At 45.9% G+C, this 18,284-nt stretch overlaps 1 long non-coding RNA gene and 1 pseudogene across 2 annotated transcripts in view; both read right to left on the reverse strand.

Moving 5' to 3' along the window:
• The window catches only part of LOC134484123 (uncharacterized), a 51,013-nt gene that overhangs the window by 15,920 nt on the left and 16,809 nt on the right, over positions 1–18,284 (reverse strand). The window contains exon 2 of one of the 2 annotated variants that reach the window (XR_010061500.1): positions 916–1,099. The exons of the other annotated variant lie outside the window; for it this stretch is intronic. This is a non-coding gene — a long non-coding RNA (uncharacterized LOC134484123). The remainder of the gene's footprint in view (positions 1–915; positions 1,100–18,284) is intronic. 2 annotated transcript variants of the gene reach the window in all.
• Positions 17,391–17,888, reverse strand: Trmt112-ps3 (tRNA methyltransferase activator subunit 11-2, pseudogene 3; annotated as a pseudogene).

Raw genomic sequence — 18,284 nt, forward strand, 5'->3', positions numbered from 1 at the left:
CCACAAGTTCAGATGTGATCTCTCACAGATGTGACCTGCTGTTACTTCCTTATCAAAACTCAAGTTTCCAGTGACTAATGCTTCATATGTCTTCTCCTCGCTATGCCACTGTCCTAACATTAACCAACAGAGTTCTTATAAATTAGCCTAACTCTAGTAAAACATTCCACTACATGATCCAACTGTAAAATCATAAGTTCATTTTTTAATTAATTAATTTATTTTTATATATATGCGTACACTGTTGCTGTCTTCAGATACACCAGAAGAAGGCATCAGATCCCATTAGGTTGTGAGCCACCATGTGGTTGCTGGGAATTGCACTCAGGACCTCTGGAAGAGCAGTCAGTGCTCTTAACCACTGAGCCATCGCTCCAACCCCAAGTTCAAATTTTAAGTTTCTTTTGGTTGCCTTTTAACTATGGGCTTACGGTGTTTCCCATGCTAAACTATATAATCACCTATCATATTCACAAGGTCAAGGTTTTGAGTTTCCTTTGTCTTTTAAATGTAAACTTAAAATTGTTGCTTATTATGCTAAACTTATGTGTATTCAGTCCCCTAGACAGAGGGAAAAAGCCCTTCTTGCTCCTGCTCTACAAAGAGGTTTTCTGTCTTCCCTAAGCTCATCTTAAAGACTGTTCATGTTGTTAACAAATGTATCTTTTCTGTAAACTTATAAGCTGCAGGAAACGCAGTCAGATCTACCTCTCATGGATCAAACAGACTCCACCCAGATAAGACACCTGCCAATCAATACCCTAAGTTCCCCCTTGCTACCTATCCCAGAGGGTGGGATTCCTCGCCTGTGCCCTGGATTGGGACTCCCTTCACCCCCAACCACCAAGACCTAAGGGTTTCAAATGTACTTTCAAATGTACACCTAAGAAATTTTTTTCTCCCAAACGTACTTACCTTTATTCTCTACCTCTAATATAACATACGTGTGTGTTTCAGCATCTTGTCAAGTCCAGGTGCTTACTACATCCAGGACAACTCCAGAAAAGGAACCCCCAGATGCTCCAATCTTCTCTCACAGACACAGACGCTTCTATTGGCCCTGTTCCTTCTGACCTATCCACAGATGGTTCCACAGACCCTGGATAGCAAGGAAAGAGCCAACTCTCTTAAGATTGGACCCACATTCCCATACCCATTTTCTTAGGTTCCCAGGGACACGTTGTTCCACAGTCAGCAGGAAGCAGCTAAAGATCACAGCGACCCTATTCCTGCTTCCCTATCACCTCTTTCTAGTGTTTCCTTTTTTAAAAAATTAAACCAAAATGGAGGAGTGTTAGCATTTCTTCTAAGTTCTGCCCCACAGTTACCTAGCAACAGCCAGGTATGCCTGACTCACTATAAAAGGGACTGCTTGACTCCTCCTCACTTTCTTCCTCTCTTCTCTCTCTGTCCCTTCTCTCCCCATTTCCCTCCCCACTTCTCTCCATGAGTTCATGGCCAGCCTCTGCTCCCTTTCCCATGCCCTAAATAAACTCTAGTCTATACTATATCTGTTGTATGGCTCATACCTCAGGGGGAGGGATGCCTGCCTCAGCATGGGCCGGCAGAGGCACCCCCTTCCTCCACACCAAGCTTTACCTCTACCAAACAGATCCCTGGTTCTTTTTTTCTTTTTTTATAAAACATAGCATAGACTACCATGCAGATGAACCTTTCATTTCAAAAGGGAGGGGCTGCTGGTCTTTCTGGGCATTTGCCAGTTGACAAAGAAAATGGTCTTGTTTGAGGGCCCCACAGGAAAAAAAAAACAAAAACAAAAAAACCCCAAAACACCAGGAAACAAAGCAAACCATGGGGGCTAAACAGATGTCAAAGCAATTAAAAGCATGGTGGCAGCTCACAACTGCCTGTAACTCAGCTCCAGGGGATCCAATACCCTTTTCTTCTGGTCTCCATGGGTACCACATCTGTATACACACACATACCTGCACACACACACACACACACACACACACACACACACACACACACACACACCTCTCTAAAAACTATGGTAAGACGAAGGGTGACACTCTTGATAGTGATGCTCAGATCTCAACTGTGACCTAGTCCTCTCCCTGACAATATATAGTCTTCCTGTGTGGCTTCCCTTCCATGAATAGAGACCACTAGCTTACCACTCAACCTACTTCCCTGTCCTTTTGGACACAGGACCAAACTACATTTCCCAGTCTCCCCTGCGGTAGGATGTAATTGTAAGACTGTGGAATGTCTTGGACCTTCCACGTAACTCTTGCCTCACTTTCCTGGGCTACCATTTAGACATCAGTCTTTAGTGCAGCCTTGAAATTAGATGACCCATTGTCCCAGTTTGCTAGGAACTGTTCTTATTTTAACACTGGAAACCTAGTATCTAGGGAACAATTCCGTTGGAGACAAACTGGGACGGTTGGTCACCCTGCTTGAAAGGCACCTTTGGGAAGTGACAAGACTTCTGTCAGTCTGGGTGTCACCCCTCAGTGACTGCACGGAGCAGAGTATCCTCCACTCTACCCGATCCCTGGAAGTCAGCATTACCTGTTTTAGAGTTCTCATAAGCAAAAATAAACTGAAGATTCGCTGTGATGTATGTTGCTTCAGCTAGCATAAGCCTAACTGATGTACCATCTAATATTTTTGGAGAAACCAAAAATATCCCCTGTTTTCTTAGCTATTATTTTAAGAAGGCAGAAGCTGGCTATGAATAGGAAAACTGTATATTATTAGAGAGAGGCTTAGTTCACACTTGGGATCTGATCATCATTATCAATACAGCACACACACACACACACACACACACACACACACACACACACACACACCGTTCACTCTCTGTCTCACAGTATCTAGCATAGAAAGTTTAGAGTGGGAATGCACGCCTAGTTTCGTTTTTCTTTTTCTTTTTTTAAATCTTGTCGGGGTCTAGAGAGATGGCTCAGCGGTTAAGAGCACTGACTGCTCTTCCAGAGGTCCTGAGTTCAAATCCCAGCAACCACATGGTGGCTCACAACCATCTGTAATGGGATCTGATGCCCTCTTCTGGTGTGTCTGAAGATAGTAAGTGTACTCATATACGTTAAATAAATAAATAAATAAATAAATACTGTAAAAATACTGTTAGTCAACTACTGTTTTAAATGTAATATAAAAATGAACTCTTCTGGGCTGGAGAGATGGCTCAGCGGTTAAGAGCACTTGCTGTTCTTCCAGAGGTCCTGAGTTCAGTTCCCAGCAGCCACATGGTGGTTCACAGCCATCTCTAAAGGGATCCGGTGCCCTCTTCTGGTATATCTGAAGACAGTGACAGTGTATTCACATGCATAAAATAAAAATAAAGGGGTTGGGGATTTAGCTCAGCGGTAGAGCGCTTGCCTAGGAAGCGCAAGGCCCTGGGTTCGATCCCGAGCTCCGGAAAAAAAAAGAAAAAAAAAGAAAAGAAAAGAAAAATAAATCTTAAGAAAAATAACAGAATTATTTTAAAAAATGAACTCTTCTGTAATAGTAGATTGTTTTATAACCAATACTCAAAATTCAGCTTTGAGGATATTTGATTTTCTCCATGTTAAATACATCATGTACTTTGCCGTACATTGTCCTAAAATATAGATTTCTTTAAACTATAAAAAATGTATTTGTGTATGTGTGTGTATGTGTGTGTATGCATGTGTATACATGTAAATGTGATAGACAGAAGTCAATGTCCTGTGTCTTCCTTAATCATTCTCATTGTTTTGGGGACCGGATATCTCACTGAACCTGAGCTCACTGGTTGGCCAAACTGATTAGACACCAATCCCAGAGATTCTCCCATTTCTGCCTCCCCAGCACTTGAATTACAGGCATTGCTGCTATACTCTCACAGTAGTTTTTGAGATGTCTGTGTATGTGCGTGTATATGTATATGTATGTACACATGTGCACCTGACTAAGAATACCCATGAAGACCAGAAGAAGAGGGTTTTGAACCCCATGAAGCTAGAGCTTCAGGTAGTCATGAGCTTCCCTATGTGAGACCATGCTCTTAACTGCTTTGCCATGTAGATGCTGGCACTGAATTCATGTCCTTAGTGGCAAGCACTTTACTAGTTGAGCCATCTCCTCAGATCCCTGGAATCCAGGTTTCTTATAGATTTTATGCTCAGAACACAGTTGTCCAGGCAGCACTGCTACGATTTGGAAATAAAATGGTCCCAGGGGCACATGAATCCAAGACTTGATCCCAGATGATAGTGCTGCTGGGATGCCAACCTCCCCAGTGAGCTCACTCATAGATGAGTTCATAGCCCATAGGGGCTGATAGTAGGAACTAGAACCTGGGGGCATGTCTTTGAGGGGTACACCTCTTCTCCAGACTCATCTCTGTTTCTGACTGCCATGAGATAGACAGCTTTCCTTGGCTACACACTTCTGACATAATGTTTCTACTTCTCCACATGCCTAAAAGCAATAGAGCCAGCCATAGAGAGAGGCCCCTGGAACAGTAAGACAAAAAGAAATCTTTCCTCCATTAAGTTGATATTCTTGAGTATTTTGTCATAGAGATAAAAGCAGACAAACACAGACAGTACTTTGTGTCTTTTGAATCCATCAATCAGAAATTAGGTCTTCTGTGTGGTCCAATAGACTGTTACTAGGCAGTAAAAAGAAACGAGCTATGCAAATAGACACAGAGAAAACAGATTGCTGAGAGCAGCCAATACTAAGAGGCTATTCCTTGTGGTTTTCACCATAAAAGATTGTGAGAAGTGCAAATATAGAAAGAGAGAGGACTGGGGTTGGGCATTTAGCTCAGCAGTAGAGCACTTGCCTAGCAAGCGCAAGGCCCTGGGTTCGGTCCCCAGCTCCGAAAAAAAGAAAAAAAAAAAAAAAGAGAGAGGACTGTCAGGTCAAAGAGCAGGAGTAAATAGATGGATACAGCACTGGGGTCATAGAGCAATGAAACTACCTTGTTTGGTTCTATAATGTATGTGGCAACTGTACAGAAAGTTTCCAGCAAAAATCTGGGCCATAGCCAGGTGTGGTGGTGCATACCTTTAATCCCAGCACTCAGGAAACCTCTAGAGGCAGGTGGATCTCTGTGAGTTCAAGGTCGGCCTGGTCTATAGATTGAGTTCCAAAACAGCCAGAGCTTTATAAGACCTTGTGTTGTGTGGAGGTTTGTATATGCTTGGCCCAGGGAGTGGCACTATTAAGAAGTGTGACCTTGTTGGAGTAGATGTGGCCTTGTTGGAGGAAGTGTGTCACTGTGGAGGTGGGCTTTGAGATCCTTCTCCTAGCTGCCTGGAACACAGTCTATTCCTGTCTGCCTTTGGATGAAGTCATAGAACTCTCAGCTTCTCCAGCCTCACATCTGCCTGGACACTGCCATGTTCCTGCCTTGATGATAATGGACTGAACCTCTGAACCTATATGCCAGCTTCATTTAAATGTTGTCCTTTATAAGAATTGCCTTGGTCATGGTGTCCATGCACAGCAATGGAACCCTAAGACACTGTGTCTCAGAACTTAATTCATTAATTAACCAGGGCCAAAGGTCAACCATGGTTTTCAGTAGCTAATATAGCACCACTGGTTTATTGACTGTTACAAATACCACTGAAAGATAGGAGGAGTCAGAGAAACTAGCATGAAGAAAGGAAATACCTAGGAACTCTATGTTGTGTGAAGAATTTCTGTAAACAGAATAGTTTCCTGAAAGCAATTTTATAAGAGAAACAACAATGACATCAAAAGCTGGGTTTTTTTTTTTCAATCTGGGGGCTATTGGTAGAGTTCTTGATTTACATCCATAAAGCCCTCCCTGGGTTTAATCCACAATTGCAGAGAGCGGGCAGTGCGCACCTATAGTCCCAGCCCTTGAGAAGTGGAGAAGGTTCGGGAGCATCTCCAGCTCTCCTGCTACTTCGTGAGTTTGAGGCTAACCTGGGATTACCTAAGACCCTGCTTAAAAACAAACAAACAAAGGGTTGTGGAGCAGCACTTGCTGCTCTATTATGAGGAACAGAGTTCAGATCCTAGCACCCATATCAGGTGGCTCACAAACATTCTAGGGAATCCAATGTCCTTTCTGGCTTGTGTGTGTGTGTGTGTGTGTGTGTGTGTGTGTGTGTGTGTGTGTGTGTGAGAGAGAGAGAGAGAGAGAGAGAGAGAGAGAGAGAGAGAGAGAGAGAGAGAGAGACCATTAATCCCAGTGTTCAGGAGGCAGAGACAGGCAGATCTGAGTTCCAGGCCAGCACATGTTATGTTAGTGAGACCTTTTAATGACATTAAAATTATGGAAACAAGTACTCTCTGTTAGATCATTGAAGGCACATGACTTACACCTCTAGGCCCTGCAAAAGGGGGTGGGGGAGGAGGACAAGTGGTCTCCCAGGTTGGATCAGACAGACATGTAGACTGTAAGGTATCAGGGCAGGACAAGCAGGTGAAGGAAATGTTCCTATTGCAGAAGGAACCAGGGTCTCGAACAACCTTTAGTAGAGCTGGCAAGATGTTAAGGCCTAAGAACAAAGCATGCCCTCAAAGCCAGAATTTAGGAAAGGGAGGGCCAGACTCAGCAGTGGCCCCTGGGCTTCTTCAGGGCAGTTGTCCGCCATGGCCACAGGGAGCCATCCAAGCAAGAGGCTACTGGGCCACAGCTGGACACTGCTTACTGTGCAGTTAGTGGAGAAGAAACCAAGCAAACACCTGCAATATTGAGGGCTTTCAGATGCCCATGTTTTATTCATCCCCATTAGCATGGGGTCTGCAGGCCCCTGGAGTCTGAAGGAAATGAGAAAATCACAGAATGTCAGTGCTCTAAGAGGCCTGGGGAGTGAGCTAATCCAGGCCTTCTTTTTGCTAGGAGGAAATTGAGGCCCACAGAGGGAGGCAACCTGAGGCTGCAAACAGACAAAGAGCAAGGTTAGGCCCTGGGGGTATCACACTCACCAACTTTGGCTTCATTCCTTCCTCTCTCCTTCCCTCCCTCCCTTTCTCCTCCTTCTTTATCTTCCTCACTCCTTCCATTTACTTCCCTCTTTCCCTTCTTCCCTTCCCCTCCTCCCTTCCTCCCTTTCTCCTTTTCTCTCTTCTCCATCCTTTTCCCTCTTTCTTCCTCTTTCTTCTCTCCCTTCCTTTCCCCCTTCTTCCTTCTTCCCTCCCTTTCTTCTTCTCCCCTCTCCTATCTCCCTGTCCCTTTTTCTCCACTTGCTTCTTGCTGTCAAGGCCTCTGGAACAGGGGATGAACTGAGGCCGCTGCAGTTCTCTCTGTTCTCCACGCTCTTGTCTTTGGATCGCGAGGAGCAAGAGGAGTGTGTAAAGCAGTAAGGATTGCACAAAGTGAGCGAGGAAAGCTCTCAGTGAATGGAGGCAGGACCTGAATGAGTTTCTAGTCATGAGTCAAGCTTTAAGAGTTATCTAAGTTCAGGGAAGGGAAGAGAACCCTATTGTCTGTATTAATGAGAGAAGACACAGAGGCCATCTATGTTAACAGAGGTCAACCACCATCCCTGTGTGCCACTCAGAAATCAAGGTCTGGAATAGTCACTCTGCAGAGGAATGGGGACATTCAGAATAGGAAAGTGGGCCACAGAGCAGGATTTCCACTGATGCACTCATTCACGATTGCGGTGCCATTCACCATAGGACCTCCTTTGTCCCTCTTTGTCATTTAATGTTAGAATCTGCTCTCACTTGCCTCCTGCTCACCCTTACAGAGTCTGGTCTACCCTTGGGAAATCAGAGGCCCTTTCGTGGGGTCATTATAAGGCCTCTGAGCCTAGAAGGTAGAAGGACAGCAAACCTATCCTGGGGTGTCATGGAATTCCTCCTCACACTTGGTTGCCAGATCCCTTCTCTGGACCTTTGAGTCCTTGGGCAAGCTCCTTTGGCTGTTGGAAGGTTCCAGCTATTTATCTCTAGGTCCACCTGCCATTCCGTGCCTGCCACCCGTGCTTCTCATCTGTGTGATGTTAAGTTCCCAGGCACACCTTATATCTCAGTACCACTGCCGGACTAAGGTCAATATGGCCTCTCAGAGTCTCACTGCACTAGTCACCGGAGCTAGCTAGCAGCAGTGCTCAGTGCAGAGAGGTCTACAATGCCTGGAGCTTGCAATGGGGGAATGGGGAGCAACCTTCCCACCTGCAGAGGCCAGGTAAGGAGGAAAGCTCCCAAAGAAAGCTGGGCTGTGGCTCACTGTACACGGAGGAAACATTGTGAACATATTTAAGCCACCATGCTTTCAGTCTCCCATTGCTTAAGCAGGAGGGATGGGGGATATTAAGCTCTGTGGAAGTGTGTGGCTATGGGGACACTCACTTGATGTATCTTGAAAACGTTCATTGTCTCAGAGAACTGTGAAGTACCTGAGTAGAACCAATAGGCTTCGGGGTGGCTGTAGTCCACAACATTTATGTCATCACCAGGATCTGGCTTCTTTTTGCCATTAATCCTTGAACCAATCATAAACCAGTCAGACTCACCACCAGGAGGTCAGTACTTTCCAAATCATCCATGGTGGCGTCTGCTCAGGTAAGCTATGAATGACAGCAATGTGTCACAGAGGGATGAGGTTAAGAAACTCCACCGCACATGTGCATTGAAAGGTTATTGGCAGCCCAGGAAGCAGGGGAGGTGGGGGATCACACTTTCAGGAAAGTTGATGCTGTGAAGGAAAGAAATATACTACTACCTGATGTGAGGACACGGGTTACGGAAAGGTCACGCACTCATGCTCCGGTTAATGATGAGGACACATTCTGATCAATGTGTTGTCAGGTGAACTGTTGCTGTGCCAACATCCCTGTGTCCCCACACAAACCAAGCTGACCACGTCACTAGGCAACAGGAATCTTTCAGCTCCTTTATAACCTTGTGGGATCACTGCTGTATATGTGGACATCAAGTACCGTGATGTAGAAGAAAGGAGCTGCTTAAAAAAAAAAAAAACCATGGGGGAGGAGGGCTAGAAGGAAAGAGGAGGGCTGTGAAGATTCCCAGGGTTTTTTTGTTTTGTTTTGTTTTGTTTTGTTGGATTTTTTGTTTTTTGTTTTTTGTTTTTGTTTTTGCATTTGAGCAGAGGAAATGATACAGAGAAGCAACAGTGGAGATGCTAACTGGAGAACCCTGGGAGGCGGCACGCAGAGACAGCAGGACCTTGTCGTCACACTGCTCCTCATCCTGTGCTGTGTAGCAGGGCATCATAGCAGCTTCCACAGGTCCGAGTCTGGGTCCAGCAGGACTGGGTTTTCTGCTTGAATTCTCCTGAGGCACATGGTGTGTGCCCACCATCTGTCCTTCTTGCATTCAGAGGCTCCCCAGGCTCCATGGTGACTGGTGGAACTCAGTTTCCATGGTAGATCTGAGGTCCCTATCTACTTTGCTACCTGTCAGCCAGGGAGCTGTCCCAGCTCCAGCTCCTTGCCTTATAGTCTCTCTGTGGCCATCTCCTTATATGCTGTCTGCTTTCTTCCCTGAAGTCAGCTGGGGATTTTCACTGGTGGTTTGAACCTCGTGGACTTCATGGAAAGTCTTCTGATTAGCTCAGGCCAAGCCTGAATGATCACTTTTTTGAGACATCTGATTAGGGACCTTAGTGATATTAACAAGTTACCGCCTGTTAAATAGCAGGAGTGAGAGAGCGATAGCCCAGTATACTCCCAAATCTTACTCGCTGTCAAGAAGAGAGGAGAAAGTTAGGGTGTAACTCAGTGTGGGGCACTAACCTAGCATAGATAAGCTCTGGGTTCCATCTACATCTCACACACACACACACACACACACACACACACACATTCTCACACACATACACACACACATTCTTACACACATACACACTCACACACATATACTCACATATTCACACACATTCTTACACACATACACACTCACATTCTTACACACACACACTCACACACACTCACACACATATACTCACATATTCACACACATTCTCACACACATACACACTCACATTCTTACACACATACACACACACTCACACACACATATACTCACATATTCACACACACATTCTTACACACATACACACTCACACACACTCACACACATATACTCACATATTCACACACACATTCTTACACACATACACACTCACACACATATACTCACACATTCACACACACATTCTCACACACATATACTCACACACATTCACACTCACTCACACACACTCACACACATACACACATACACTCACACATACACACACACATTCTCACACACATACACACACACTCACACACATCCACACACACATTCTCACACACATACACACTCACACACACATACACATGCATGCGCACACACATGCACACACATACCCCTTCAGTCCAAGGCAGCCTATGTCTTATACTTCCTTTGCTTTAGGTGTATTTGGAAAAGAACACCCTCGACCTCTCAGATCTGATACTTTTCTTACCTCTCCCCCAGACTACCTCCTTGTGGGTGTCTACACAGCTCTGTACCTAACCTCCATGCAATTGCCTGCTAGAATCCACCAGTCAGCAGGAGGCTGGCCAAGGTTAAGACTCCCTAGAAACCCAGGTGGGAACCTGGGCACTGAGACTCCTGAGAAGAGGACAGAGTGGGTGGCAGCAGATGTGGGCTGACCAATGGCTGCTTCCTTCCCAAGGGACACCTGTCCCTCATGTGACCCACAGCTTGCTTGCCTGCTTGCCAAATCGGGGACTCTGGTTGGATGATCCATTAACACACCCTGACTTGAATCCTGTGTGTCATCTGCCCATCCTTCATAAATGGCTGTCAGACTTAGCAAATAAAAACTCAGGGTGCCAGTTAAATGTGAATGTCAACTGAAACAATGACAAATTTTTTTAAGTATACATATTCTCCCACCTACTGTGGAGAACATTCTCCTCCTGAAAGAATTGCTGTCTCTTCAGAATTCCATTTAACCAGGCAGCCTTTATTTAGCTGGCAACAATACCCAGAATTCTTAGCCAGTGAGCAGAAAAGTTGAGGAATCCCAATGTTCCCTGAGGGCTAGGGATGTGGCTCAATTAGCATGCTTGCCTGGTCTATCCTCTATACAGGATAAACTGAGTGTGGTGGTACATGCTTCTATCCCTAACACTAGAACTCAGGAAACGGGAGCTCAGGAGGACCCAGGATTCGAGACGAGCCTAGACTATGTGAGGCCTTATCTCAAAAGCAAACAAACATTTTGAAATACTACCAAAGCATGGCATTTTAAAAGATCTTTCTTGGACCAAAAATCTATCTGTAAAAATATTTGAAATGGGTGACAGAGGGCTGGAGAGATGGCTCAGGGATTAAGAGCATGTAGTGCTTTTACAGAGGACCTGAGCTCTGTTCTCAGCACCCACCACAGACAGCTCACAATTGCCTGTAATTCTTGCTTTATGGAACCTGACACCTTTTTTCTGGCATCATGGGTATGCACATACGTGTACACACACACACTCATGCACGCACTTGAATGCCCACGCAGGGAGTTTGGAGGGGGGTGGGGGGACGTACAAATAGAATCAAATCTTTATTTAAAAAAATTGCCGGGCTGGAGAGATGGCTCAGTGGTTAAGAGCACTGTTGTTCTTCCAGGGGTCCTGAGTTCAATTTCCAGCAACAACAAGGTGGCTCACAACCATTTGTAATGAAATCTGATGCCCTCTTCTGGCTTGCAGGCATACATGCAGGCAGAACACTGTATACATAATTAATCTTTAAAAAAATAAAAATAAAAAAATACCACTTTGTTGAAAGGTCTGTACACAGATAAAACACACTTCTCACTACATTGCACTCATCAGATAGGTAGACACAAACTCCTAGGGGTATGTGTGACAGACTAAATTTGCTGGGGATTGACAAATGACATTAGAGTAAAGTACCCAGATCTCTGTTCTCCCTTCCCCACAGCCCCATTTGGGCTATCCGTTGTTTAGTGCGCTTGTAATCATAGAACAGGAAGTGCACTACAGAGCCCCTTCTATTCCACTGTATCTGCAAAATGGGAGAATAGGGTTAGTTCACAGTCTCCAGAACACACACACACACACACACACACACACACACACACACACACACACATCACTACATAGATCAGACCACCATGCCCTTGTTGACTTGCTTGCCTTCAGGATGAGTCTTGGGAACATGATTGGTAGACACAAACTCCTAGGGGTATGTGTGACAGACTAAATTTGCTGGGGATTGACAAATGACATTAGAGTAAAGTACCCAGGTCACTGTTCCAGGTAATCCTTCCTCCAGGTAAGTAAAGGCCCTGAAAGCCCAACTTTGTCAATCAGTAGCCTTTGAGAGGTAGAATTCATCACGAGGATTCTAAGAAACAAATTGTAACTCCACTCTCTGATGCCCCTAACTCCCAGTACTGCTGTACTTGGTGGCGGGTCCTGTCAATAGGTCACCAAGGTTGAATAAGGTCAGGGCCTAGCTTTATTCAAAGGGATTATTAGTACCCTTGGAAGGGAGAGATAACTCATGGATAAGGCTGCTTACTGACCCTGTGACTACATCACAACTCCTAACTGTCTCCAGTTCTAGGAGATCCAGTGCCCTCTTCTGGCCTCCACAGGCACTAGGCCTGCATGTGGTGTACAGACATCCATGTAGACAAAATGCCCATATGGATAAAAATAGCATTTTTTAAAAATTCCAGTCAGCAGAAGCAGCAGGAAACAGGATGGAGCCAACTTGGGAAAAGTCTTGCCTCCAGCTGGATGACCTTGGACAGTGACCTTGGACAGGTCGCTCCCAATCTGGAGCTCAGCCTTCTTGTCTGAAAAATGGGATTTTTTTTCACGTGCAAAGTTCTTGTCTAAAGCTTCTTCCAGCTCTAAATGTCTTCCTTGTATGCCTGGCTACACTTCTGTAAGTCAGTGCTGTGGTATGGTGTGCAGCGACGGAGGGTCTCTGAGACTTGCTGGCTACCAGCATAGCTCCAGGTTTAATGAGAGACCTTATCTCAAGAGCATAAGGTAGAGAGTGGTGAAGGACACTCAACATCGTCCTCTGCCTGTGTATGCACAGAAAACATAACATGAAAAGGCACTTACTTGGTGTGTGTGTGTGTGTGTGTGTGTGTATGTGTGTGTGTGTACATGCAGAAACATGCATACGCAGCGATAGAGAGAGAAAATACCAAGATTTTCCTGTCTTTCTCCTCACCTTATAAGGATGGTAGGCTATCCATAAGATAGAATGATAGCCTCACCAGAACCAGCTACATGGTTCCTTAATCTTTTCTTTTCAGCCTCCTGTGATGTCTAGGTACAGCAGGTTTGGCAGAATACAGGCTCTGGGACAGAAGTGCCAATGTGGCAAGTAAACAAGATGGGCTCAAAGAAAATGGCCAGCTTTTGTGTAAGAGAAGGCAACTTTCGCTTTCTCAGACATCAGCAGTGACTTGAAGTGAAACTTTGATGAAATGAGGCTCTCTGTCTTGCCGAAGGGAGCCTCAGCTCTGGCAGGCAGCAAGCATCATGCCAGTCACGGGCTCTCCAAAGACATTGATAAGGCTCACCTCTTGGGAGAACATTATTTACTATTCTTATTTACTATTCAGAATTTGTTTAGCATAATTTTGGAGGCTGGCTGCCCCCTCCACACCCACTCAGCTTCCCCTGAAATGTGGTAGGCAGGACAGGTCTGGGCCTCATCTGCCTTGGCTGTTGGCCCATCAGTCCCCCTGGATGTTCTTGTTTACACAATCTGTCTCCTCTCATGGTGATTAAAGTGCTGAGTTCTGAGCACAAGCAATTCCAAGACCTATAGCATGTAGGCAGCTCTGGTTCATGGACTCCCTGCCCTGGGCTTCCTCTGGAAGACGACGATCATAAAAAGACATGGAATTATCTTCCTTTTAAGGAGACCCATAAGTCACTTTAGTCAGAGGGAGGCCAGCTCCCCAATGAAGTACCTCCTGTCTAAATCGTCCCATTCAAGGCAGTCAAGCATGCAAGGGAGACATTTAGAACTGGAAGAAGTGTCTTAGGGTTTACTGCTGTGAACAGACACCATGACCAAGGCAACTCTTATAAGGACAACATTTAACTGAGGCTGGCTTACAGGTTCAGAGGTTCAGTCCATTATCATCAAGGTGGGGTCATGGCAGCATCCAGGCAGGCATGGTGCAGGAGGAGCTGAGTTCTACATCTTCATCTGAAGGCTGCTAGAAGAATACTGACTTCCAGGCAGCTAGGGTGAGGGTCTTAAAGCCCACCCCCATGGTGATACATCTACTCTAAGGCTACACTTCCAAAGAGTGCCACTCCCTGGGACAAACATATTCAAACCACTATGAGAGGTTTTAGACATGAACTTCAGATGTGAAAACAAAGCTCCACTTTTCCAATGAGAAAGTTGAGGCCAGATTGGGAGAGAACTGCCCAGAGATCAAGCAACTGGAGGCAGAGGCAGTTCTCTTTGCAGGTCTGCCCTTCTTGCTTCCTATTTCTCCTGCCAACTGGGGGTCTCCCAGTTCTGCGGGCACAGGGACCTTGAGTCCTCCTTTGTGGTGGTTTGAATAAGAATGGCCACCATAGGTTCATAGATTCGGATGCATAGCTATCAGTGAGGGTACTACTTGAGAGGAGGTGTGACCTTGTGGGAGGAAGTGCATCCCTGGGGGTAGGATTTGAGGTTTCTAAAGCCCACAGCAGGGCCGATGTCTTCCTCTTCCTTTTGCCTGCAGAACCAGATGTAGAATTCTCAGCTGCTTCTCCAGCACCATGTCTGCCTACACGCCGCCATGCTCCCTGTCATGATGATAATGGACTGAACCTCTGAAACTGTAAGCCAGCCCCAATGAAATGCTTCCTTTTATTAGAGTTGTGTGGTCATGGTGTCTCTTCACAGCAATAGAACAGTGACTAAGACATCCAGCTAAAAGTAACAGCAGAGAAGACTTGTCCACCAAGATCTAGGGCTGCTGTAGGCTCCAGGTCTCCATTCTTGGGCCTGCACTTATAAGCAGCCCATCCAATCCTGCAATGACACTGCCCAGGAAAATACCTCCATGCTGCCTCCTGGGCACTTTTTCCAGGGACAGAGGACTGGGAAAAGATCCATGGAGATGACAGATAGAGATATGACACAAGCACCCCAACTCTACACATTAAGAAGGGGAGGTTCTAACCCTAAAGGAAATCAGGCCCCACCAGTTACCAGCTTTGCTTGGGCCATGGGTCAAATTTCTCACCTGTAAAAGACCCATGGCATCTGCCTTGGCAGATTTACGTAATTATCATTCAAACCTAGTCAGAAAAAGAAATTATGAATGGACCAAACACACAGGCTTTTTTCTTGTCATTGTTCTTCAAACAATATATCTAGGGTCTGTTTGCATAGCATTTCCACTGTATGAGGGATAGTAATTTAAAGTGTAGAAAGCATGCATGGAGGTCCTGTGCAAATACTATATTGCATGGAAGGGACTTGAGCACCTGGGGACTTAGAAGCCTATGGTGGCATCCTGCCACCAGTCCCCAATGGGAATGGGAGGATGACTGTATTTACCTTATGGGATTCTGCCACGGCTCCAGTGAGAAGGAGCGTGGAAGGAGTCTAGCAGAAAACGGACCAAATCATTGTGGTGTGGAGCTATTTGACCAGCAGGGCAAGTGGGATTGACAAGTCCACAGGATGGAGTCTCCTGGACATATGTTGCAGAGATGAGAGCTGCTGCAGAGGAAATACAGTGAGAAAGCAAGGAGATAGGACGGGGATGGGGAAAGGGCTCCCAGCTATGCCCAGTTACCTGGGCTTTAATTTCCCTTCCTTCCTTGCTTACACCACTTAGAGCTCATGATAACTGTGACTTGGATGAGTGCCTCCGAAAGTGTGTTAAAGGCTTAGTCCACAGGGTGGTGCTATTGGAAGGTGGTGGAATATTTGATAGGCAGAGCCTAGTGCAAGGTCCTGAGTCACTAGGGGTGTGCCCTTTGACACGGATCCTGGTTCATAAGATAAGTCGCCTGCTCTGCAACATACTCACGTTGTGACAGGCTCCTTTAAACAAGTTGGCCCGCCCAATCTCCCAACGAAACTTCCAGAACCATGAACCAAAATAAACCTTTTCTTCCTATAAGTTAATTGTCCCAAGTGTTTTCTTATAGTAACCTACAGCTGAACAATACAGGCTGTATCTTCCTTAACTCAAAGAAAAACTAGCCCAAAGTTTGCTTATAACTAAACAAATACTTATTCAACAGCAGCACGCAGCAAAACGACAAAACTGAGAGCTGGGATGCGAGCGCATTTGTTGCAAGAAGAGTCACTCACAGATGATCGAATGAATTTAAAGCAGCTAAAACCCACACAGAACCTCCTAGTTCCCTCTCCACCTCCACACTAGGGTAGCTTGGGAGCTAGAGAAAGAGGGATAAAATCCTTTAGGCAAGCATTCTTCCCCTGGCCAGAATCCCAGGGAAGGCTGGGAAATCCACGAGGAGGTTCCATGGGGGCACCCAGGGGACCTTAGTCCCGGAAGCTCCTACTGATTCATTTTCCTGAAAGGAGATAATCCTTGCTCTCTCTCGGAGGGAGGCCTGTGCCACAGCTTAGCTTCCTCACAAATGTCAAATGACCTCATCCTCTGCCTCCTGTGCAGTCGGAGTGTAATAAAAACAATGGATGCACACGCAAAGTTCAGGCCCAGCCATCCTGCACTTAATTGGATGCGAAAGGAGGAAGCAATACTTTCTCCCTGAGTACCCTCATCTCCCATAATTCCCTTCTCCAGTGGAACCCCCGCTACCACTACTGATGCCACAGTGTGCTACACAGACTCACCACATCCACATCCCCCAGTGCTAGCTACAAATAAACATTCTCAGGACCCTCAGACCTACAATGCTGGCTGTCACCAGCCCTCCTGGGATTCCTGGTGTAGGCGCCTGTGGCAGGCTACGGAGGATGCTGTCTTGCCAGTTGGGAAATGTACAGATGTCTGCATACCACACCCAGAGATTTGGAAGTCAGTGGTGTGGGAAGGGACGGTGCTTCAGAAGAATTTAAAACTCTCCCGAGAATCTACACGGAGTGGTCCTGAGACCCCTCAACAGGCTAGGGGATAGAAATTTATTTCCAAAGGATTGTTTCCGGGAGCTAAGGTGGCAATAGCATTCCTCACACATGAGCTGGCGTCAGAACCCCATAGAAGGCTTGTCACAGAGCTGGTCTTTGCAAACAGCAAGCCTGGGAGTTTGGCTTTTAGTAGCTGTTTGTTAGTTTGTTCCATGGTGGGAATTTTGCTCAGGACTATGGAGGATCTCAGAGTCTTGCACATCGTGGTAGGCAAGTGCTCTACCACTGAGCTACACCTCCAGTCCTGAAAATGTGTATTTCTTTTTTTTTTTTTTAAGATTTATTTTTTTCCGCTTTTGGTTTATATATTATGGAGCTCAAGTACACGGTGGTCGGTGAGTCATTGGGGGGAGTTTGGGGTCACACATGACACTTCTAGTTAACAGACCATACAACAGATACACACATGATCACAAAATACCAAAAAGGTAGCTAACAAGGTTACATCTCAGTCTCCTCATTATTCAATAGCATATTGGGGATCCCGCAGCTGATGGGGAAAAGATGACCAGATTCTGGGCTTTGCAGGGTGTCCTCGAGTACATCAACCTCAAGCAACATGCAGTGCATCTTCCTCAAAAACATCTCGTCCTGCTCATAGCCTTCAGTCAGTTCTTTGGGTACCTCGGCCAAGTTTAAGGTGTCCGTGGTGTCTGCTGCCTGCACAAGCGCTGCCTACTCCACTTTGGGGTTGAACTCCACAGGGTTGATGCGGACCTCGGTGGCCGAGGGAAGCCACTCGTGCCCACGCCCTGCACATGCGAGCTGAGGAGATTGTAGGTGAGCAGTTTCATGTTGTCACACCGGAGCTCGGGACCTTATTTATTTAATTAATGTATGTGAGTACACTGTAGCTGTCCTCAGACACACCAGAAGAGGGCGACAGATCCCATTACAGATGGTTGTGAGCCACCATGTGGTTGCTGGGATTTGAACTCAGGACCTCTGGAAGAGCAGTCAGTGCTCTTAACCACTGAGCCACCTCTCCGGCCCGAAAATGTGTATTTCTAATGAGTTCCTTGGTGAAACAGATGGTCTGGAGACCTCACAGAGGAATGGTAGAGAGGATTCTTGGCTTCACCAAACTGGAGTCAGCCTCCTGAACCTTCTCCTCAGCCTATCTCTGTACTTGTTTATAAAATGGACTGAGAAACACCCCACCCTTTGGTCTGGAAGTGTAAGATAACCAC

The sequence above is a fragment of the Rattus norvegicus genome, chromosome X, assembly GCF_036323735.1.
Source record: "Rattus norvegicus strain BN/NHsdMcwi chromosome X, GRCr8, whole genome shotgun sequence".
In the NCBI taxonomy this organism is placed as follows: domain Eukaryota; kingdom Metazoa; phylum Chordata; class Mammalia; order Rodentia; family Muridae; genus Rattus; species Rattus norvegicus.